Source organism: Thrips palmi, unplaced genomic scaffold (genome assembly GCF_012932325.1).
Source record: "Thrips palmi isolate BJ-2018 unplaced genomic scaffold, TpBJ-2018v1 HiC_scaffold_10, whole genome shotgun sequence".
NCBI classification, from domain to species: domain Eukaryota; kingdom Metazoa; phylum Arthropoda; class Insecta; order Thysanoptera; family Thripidae; genus Thrips; species Thrips palmi.
In genome coordinates, this window is record NW_023144621.1 from 22,131,848 (window position 1) to 22,139,706 (window position 7,859).

A 7,859-nucleotide genomic window follows, 5' to 3' on the forward strand; every position below is an offset into this window, starting at 1 on the left:
TCGTGGACTGCATAACCAGAGATAACCTATCTTACCTCAAGAGACTCAATGCTTTCGTGAGACAATATCGTTAAATATTTCAATTTCGAAAAGCGTGAGCCCACATTGTCATGTTTGGCCTGTACCCTTCACTAATCACAGTTGGTTTGCCGCATGCTTAGTTTTTCATGTGAACGGATTTAGTCTCCGCGCCCGGAACCGGATCTCGCGCCCTTTCCTCATTTGCCGGGCGGAGATTGCCATTGCCTTGATTTTTTCTAGCCATTTCTCTTGAAAAGAGATATTTAGGTTTCGAAGCCTAGCTCGTACCTGCGTAACTATTCGTGCCTTTTTGGTGCATTCCAGTGCGTAGACTCGATGCTTTAAAGTGATGTTCCGAGAAGAAAGTGTGGTTTCCGGATGCTCATGTCTGCCTTTGTTCTCACAGATCAGCAAGCAACACTTTTGAAGATTTTGAGTGTGAGTGGGTGGTCCCTTGCAGAGTTGTGTTCTTGTTTGTCTAATTTCTAAACATATTCTAAATTCTCGTTCGTTCAAGCAGCTTGTCGCGAGTTGTGGACAGACGAAGTACTCAAGAAAACACTTGCCAACCGTCGCAGGCCTTTAAAGGAGTTATCTCTCCTACTGTTTTCAAGGGTGAGTTTTAACCTAATTCATACTGTGTTTCTGAATGTGCTAATGGGGGGCCAAATGTCACACATTTCACGACAGAATTCTTGCACTTGCAGACAAGCCATCACTCCTTTATCCTTCCCACCGTCTGTTTTGTGTGTCTTTTTTCGTCTTTAAAGTTGAAGTTGTAGCGTTAGGAATATTTTCATTTTGGGCTTGTCCTCATTTTGCATTTCCTCACAAATTTTGTACTTCATCAATGAAAACTTAAATGTTTTATCTCATGAGTTTTTAAATCATGTGCTGAATTAGCACTATAGTACTAGGTTATATCTTACACCACCTCTAGAATCTCCGATGTCTAGAAAGGTTCTGTCCGTTTCATTTACCTCCTGCTGAGATAACACACGATATGACTTCAGAGGCCATAGTTCCCTATTTCTTAAAGTCGCAGCTTCTGTAGATCCACTTCATATTGTCATCAACTGTCATGTAGCCGAAAATCTAGCTAAATTTTGTTACAATTTCTAATTTAAGAAAAATTTTATAACGAGTCTCCACTGTTCCCATTTTTGATGATTTCTGTGATGATGTTATCTTTCTGTCATTGTGCAATATTTTGTGAAACGTGCTATTTATCCAAGGGCAAGTCAGTAACTCCAGACATCGGATAATGTCTTGAAATTTTGAAGTATATAGCTCACAACGCTTCAGTTTGGTCAGACATGTCACGAGTCGACTCTCCCTGCGAACAATGATATTTAATGAGCTTTTGCGTGGCGGCCCTTTTGGATCCTGGAGCCCCAACTTGTTCTCTTTCCCCACGTGCGTATTAATGCGCTGTTCCCCGCTCACTAGCTGCGCTTTGCTGGCTTCCATAATCCCCGTCCGCGCGCCTCTGCCGCACGCCCCCCCCCCCGCGGTGCGCCGCCTCAGCCCCGGTCCCCCGGGCCGCCCCCTCGCCTCGTCTCAGACTCGGGGAGTCCGCCTTCCGCCTTTTCGGCAGGGCTTTGTCGGGGGCTTTGCTGGGTGGTCATCGGAGTTGGCACAGGCAGCCAGGCAGGCAGCACAGGAAGGGAGGGGACCTGTTGAAAGCGCGCTGTCCAATAACGACCTCTCCCTTGCGACGCTATTTTCATTCCCAGCATTAATGAAAAAGGAGAAGGAAAGAAAGGAAAGGAGTTTGGTCCTTCGCTCTGGAATTCCCGCCACTTTCCGGCTTGTTCGACGTTGTCTCTTCTGGGAATCCCATGTCGTTGGAGGGAGGGAGGCTGTTGATGGACCAGGTCGACCAGGACAGGGGTGGGGTGGCGCGGCGGCTGCCAGTGTCGCGGGCTTTGGCAGGTTAGGTTAGGCTGACAGAGGGGGCGGGACTGGGGGTTTGGCGGGGGTTCGCGCCCGCGCCTCCAGGCGCCTCCAGGCATCCCGTTCCAAGTCCGCCGGTTAGTAGGCAAACTGTAACACTTTAAGTGTTTGATGTCGCCCGTCTAAAGCAATTTCACTGACTGGGCCAAGGCCTGGATCGGCCGGCGTTAGGCCGGGCTGCCGACCCATTCAGAGGAGTCGTTTCGTGGCTCTGTCTCTGTCGCACTCATGGGTCTTTCCGTAAGGGTGCGAGAGAGACTGCGGCAAACCGATCTTGTGAATCGCTCGGCTGGTGAGACTCGGAGACTGTGAGGGACGGCACGGCCTTTCCCCGGCGTGGCGAGGCCGGGGCGTCGAGGCCGGGGCGTCGAGGCCGGGGCGTCGAGGCCGGGGCGTCGAGGCCGGGGCGTCGAGGCCGGGGCGTCGAGGCCGGCGAGGCCGGGGCGTCGAGGCCGGGGCGTCGAGGCCGGGGCGTCGAGGCCGGGGCGTCGAGGCCGGGGCGTCGAGGCCGGGGCGTCGAGGCCGGGGCGTCGAGGCCGGGGCGTCGAGGCCGGGGCGTCGAGGCCGGCCTCGGCGAATCGAGTGCAACCCGGCCCATCCGTCTTGGCGTCTCAGCCTCAGCTCCCCGCAGCAGCCGACGGCCGATAATGAGTGCCCAGTCCAGCTTCCAGCGCTGCAGCTTCCGTCCGGCCGAAAGGGTTCTGCCGTCTCCGAAAGTAGCCGAACGGATCCGAACGCGGCCCGAGGACTGCGGGTATTGATCACGGTGGCGGTTCTGGCGCGGCAGCGGGCCCTGTAGCCTCTATGGAGCCTCTGGAGCTCTGGAGCGACGCGCCCGGCCGTCCTGGGTCTGGGAAAGGGAAAGGACTTCTTCGGTTCTGGGAAAATACTATCATCCGGCCACTTTGGCCCCGGACCGGACGGACCGAGCGCACCCCCCGACGCCGTCCTCGTCGCCGTCCTCGTCGCCGTCCTCGAGACCCTCCTGCCCGTGCCACTCTCTCCACTTTACCGGGCAGGCCCACGCATTTGGGTGTGTCAACACTGGTTACGAGCCCACACGAGGGCCGCACGCACACTGAGACAACATGTCCTCCCCGCTCCGCCCTGTACACACACACACACGAACAGGCACACACAAACACACGGCGCTCGAGCGCAAGGACAGGGCGTCGGGCCCATTTAGCGAACCCTGCCCCCGCTCTATTACTTTTTGTATCATTTTTGCGCGCGCCTCTCTCCGGAGCGCACTTTACGCCCTCCACTGCGAAAATGTGGCGCCGCGCGGCCACCATGGGACAGACACTGTGGGAGACAATGCCCCCTGCAGTCCTGCAACGCCCCGCCCCGCCCTGATCCAACAACGCCCCCGTTCTCTTACGCCCCCGCTCGCTCGCTCTCCCACACACGCACTCACACACACACACTCACTCACACACACACGCACTCACACACACACACGCACTCACACAGTACACACAGACACACGTCGTGGGGCGTCGTCTTGTCCAGTTCGCCACCCCCAGCACCCTCCAGCCCCCGCCCCTGGAGCCGGCGGGGCGTGGCGGGGCGTGGCGGGGCGTAGCGGGGCGTAGCGGGGCGTGGCGGGGCGTGGCGGGGCGTGGCGGGGCGTGGCGGGGCGTGGCGGGGCGTGGCGGGGCGTAGCGGGGCGTAGCGGGGCGTGGCGGGGCGTGGCGGGGCGTGGCGGGGCGTAGCGGGGCGTAGCGGGGCGTGGCGGGTCGTGGCGGGGCGTAGCGGTGCCCCCCCAGCGCGCGACCCTCGCCCTTTGGCCGTCGGGCTCCCTGTTCTGCTCCGCTGCTCCGCCCCCGGGCGGCCGCGATACTCTAGCGACTCCGCCCCCGCGTCTGCCCACGCGCTTTTGTCCCGCCGCCGCGCTTTGCGCGTGACGCCGCGGGGGTTGCGGGGGCCTTGGCGGGGGCCTTGGCGGGGGCGGCAGTCATTTAACGGGATCGGTGGCGGCGGAGCGCGCCGGTGCTGGGGGCGCGGGACAAGCGAGCGCGGGGAGCAGCAGCCGCCTCATTCCGAAGGATCTTTTCGCCGCTCTGTCTCTCTCGCACTCATGCGGGCGTCCCCGAGAGAGACAGCGACGAAAAGATCCTTCGGAATCGGACGGCAGCTCTGCGAACTTACCCCGCGTGAGTGGAATCGCCTTCGAATCGCCTGCCACCGGCAGTGCGTGGAGCGAGGGGGGACCCACTGCCCCAAAAAGTGTACAACTGAGTGTAGAATGTGTAGAATGTGTTGAATGTGTGAGAATGTAAAGATTGTAATGGAATGTACTGATTGTAAAGATTGTCTAGAATGTGTGTGAATGTTACAGATTGTAGTGAGAATGTGACAGAATGTGTCAGGAATGTTAGAGATTGTATGAGAATGTGTGAGAATGTAAGAAAAAGTGCGAAAATGTGTGAGAATGTGTGAAGATTGTGTGCTGAATGGGCGTGCGGCCGACGTCTCTACATAGCGCCGTGAAGGTAGGCAACCAATTTCACGCCTGAGGTAGTCAACCGTTCATCATAGTGGTGTTTCTTTGCTTCTATAAATCTTGCTTTGTCGCATGAAGTTGCCAGATTTTGGACAACTCCTTTCATTCCTTAGTCGTGCTCCAGGGCATAATGTAAGAAATTTTTACAACTGCCCAAATCCGCCGACCTATCTTCCATATGACGTGCTCATCCAGGGTGGCTGGCCCCCCTGTGAAACTGCGGAGGACGTCAGATTTAGTCACAAACACGCAGAGCGGCTAGTGTTCAAGTGACGCACAGTTTAATAAGCATTATCTCAAACTGCCAGTTCCAAACGGTTTTTTTTATTTTTTGGGTAGTTGTAAACGACACTAGTCGTGCTCTGGCTTACGTTATGAAAGGATTCAAATTTGAATGAAAAGAAAACTGAACTTAAGCAAAGGGCAATGTAAATTAACACTTTCAAGTGACAAACCTTATCCATAACCAGTAAACTATATCCTGTCCTCGACCTGGGGCTGGGACTAGGCTGGGGCTTGGCTGACTCGACTTCGACCGACTTCGACAGAGTTTCGCGCGCTTCCAGGGACGATCCCGACGCGAGCACGGGACAGCGGCTCCGTTCGGATTCGGGATGGACACGAACTACCGCACTACCGCACTGGAGGGAGGGAAGTACTGCTAGAGCTCAAAGGAACGTAAACCTAAATCGAAGTTATTAGACTAAAATAAATATTTTTAGGGGACTGTCATTGAGAATGTGTAAGGAATGTGCAGAGAATGTGTTAAGAATGTGTCCAGAATGTGACTGAATGTATGAGAATGTCAGAGAATGTACAGCGATTGTGTGAGAATGTTAGGGAATGTTAGCGAATGTGTAAGAGTGTGCTGGATTGTGGCTGATTGTTTTGATTCTATGAGAATGTGTGGAATGTGTCTTGAATGTGAGTGAGTTTTTCGGGAGTTGGGTCTCAGGATGTACAACGAATGTGCCTAGTGGGTCCCCCCTCGGCGTGGAGCGGGGCGCGCACGGCGGCGGTGCCTAGGGCGTGCGCGGGGGTTCCGGCCCCGCCCCGCCCCGCCCGGAGGCGATACATCACGTTGCGGGAAAGGCTTTTTAAAAATATACGCGACCTTTTGATGGCGGCGTCGTCTCGGTGGAGTGCTAGCACGGAACGACACGGCAGACCGAACATGAGGAGGGCGAGGCACTATTCGCAGTGCGTCGCAGTGCGTCGCCTGGTGCCATTCGCCTCGCCGCACCGCCTCACGAAAACATTTTGACGGATTTTAGTGCAATTATTTTGGACTTGCATTTTTCGGTCACCTTTTCTCTTTGTTTTGGCTGTCTCATTAGGTGAGCTTCCTCCCGCCGCGTGTGTGCCTGCAGTTGGTCGGGCCAACGCCCCGTCGCCCCCGTCGTGCGTGGCGTGGCAGGGCGTGGCGTGGCGGGGCGTGGCGTGGCAGGGCGGCGTGGCGTGGCAGGGCGTGGCGTGGCAGGGCGTGGCGTGGCAGGGCGTGGCAGGGCGTGGCGTGGCGGGGCGTGGCGTGGCAGGGCGTGGCGTGGCGGGGCGTGGCGTGGCAGGGCGTGGCGGGGCGTGGCGTGGCAGGGCGTGGCGTGGCAGGGCGTGGCGTGGCGGGGCGTGGCAGGGCGTGGCGTGGCGGGGCGTGGCGTGGCAGGGCGTGGCAGGGCGTGGCGTGGCAGGGCGTGGCAGGGCGTGGCGTGGCAGGGCGTGGCGTGGCGGGGCGTGGCAGGGCGTGGCGTGGCGTGGCAGGGCGTGGCGTGGCAGGGCGTGGCGTGGCAGGGCGTGGCAGGGCGTGGCGTGGCAGGGCGTGGCAGGGCGTGGCGTGGCAGGGCGTGGCGTGGCAGGGCGTGGCGTGGCGGGCGCCTGCTGCTAGGCCGCGCGGCGACCAGGGGCGTGGCCACGCTGCCTACCTTGCAGGCTGTCGCCCGGCCGGCCCGGCCCCCGTCAGCACGCGTCACGCTTTGGTCATGCTTTGGCCGCGTTCTCACTGAAAACTCCAGCGAACTGGTCACGAGGTCGCGTCGTCTCCCTCGCACCTGCACGAGACGCCCCATGAGTGCGAGAGAGGCTGCGACGAAAACGACTCTCGGAATGAGTGTGCAGCCGGCCGCCCGAAGGTCGGCTTAATTATTGCCGCGTTGCTCCGAGGTGGCGCGGCGTGGGCGCGTTGCCTCGAAATGTCGCCCCTCGAAAGGTTTCGAAAGGGGAGGGCTTTCCGTGAGACGTGCCCCCACTCTAACTCATCCCCCAGCCCGCTGTTCCGGCCCCCAGTCCACTCCCGTCTGGCCCGTCTGTCTTGGACCAGCCCCTTGGGAAGACGGTCTGCTCGACAAAGGCGAGAGAGAGAGAGAGAGAGAGAGAGAGAGAGAGAGAGAGAGAGAGAGAGAGAGAGAGAGAGAGAGAGAGAGAGAGAGGAAAAAGAGCGCTGTGGTGGGAAGAAGGCAAGGAGCGTCTCCAATATGACGGCGGCTCCAACTCGCCAACTGCAACTTGCCAGTGCAACTCGCAGCGACATGCGCAGGGGCGGAGAAAAGTTTGCCCCCCCCCCCTTTGGCACCCCTTGGCCGCCCCCTGCTCCGACCACCTCAACACGCCTTGCCCCCTTTCCGATAATCGTTTATTTTCCCCCGCCCCCCGCGACGCGGCGGTCCCCCGGGCCACTTTGCGGGGAATGGGTAGTTGAAAATGAGTGAAAGCAGGCGCTGGTTGGTGGCGCCCGGGGCTCGGGTTCGGGTTCGACCCCCGGCGGCGGCGGGCGCGCGGCGCGCGGGGGGAGCTTCTTCAAGCCGACACTTTGCGTGACCCCGTTTTAAAGCCCGTCTGCGGGGTTCCGCGAGGTTCCGCGAGGTGTGGCAGCGCGTGCTCGCCGTGGTGGAGCTGGCGGTGCTGGCCGTGCTGGCGGTGCTGGCCGTGCACGCCCAGAGGGATGAGGCACTGCAGGGTGGGCTGGGTCGGCGCAGACAGCCTGGCGGTGCTGGCCGTGCTGGCCGTGCTGGCCGTGCACGCCCAGAGGGATGAGGCACTGCAGGGTGGGCTGGGTCGGCGCAGACAGCCTGGCGGTGCTGGCCGTGCTGGCGGTGCTGGCCGTGCACGCCCAGAGGGATGAGGCACTGCAGGGTGGGCTGGGTCGGCGCAGACAGCCTGGCGGTGCTGGCCGTGCTGGCCGTGCTGGCCGTGCACGCCCAGAGGGATGAGGCACTGCAGGGTGGGCTGGGTCGGCGCAGACAGCCTGGCGGTGCTGGCCGTGCTGGCGGTGCTGGCCGTGCACGCCCAGAGGGATGAGGCACTGCAGGGTGGGCTGGGTCGGCGCAGACAGCCTGGCGGTGCTGGCCGTGCTGGCCGTGCTGGCCGTGCTGGCCGTGCACGCCCA

General features: G+C 59.8%; 1 protein-coding gene across 10 annotated transcripts in view; it reads left to right on the forward strand.

Annotated features, from left to right (window-relative positions):
- Window positions 1-218: 218 nt before the first annotated feature.
- Window positions 219-7,859, forward strand: part of LOC117647762 (endophilin-A) — a 33,648-nt gene continuing 26,007 nt past the window's right edge. For 4 of the 10 annotated variants that reach the window (XM_034389695.1, XM_034389703.1, XM_034389685.1 and 1 more), the window contains exons 1-2: window positions 221-459; window positions 542-636. The gene's annotated coding sequence lies outside the window, so the exon portion shown is untranslated. The other 6 variants (XM_034389665.1, XM_034389720.1, XM_034389712.1 and 3 more) reach the window with 4 other exon arrangements.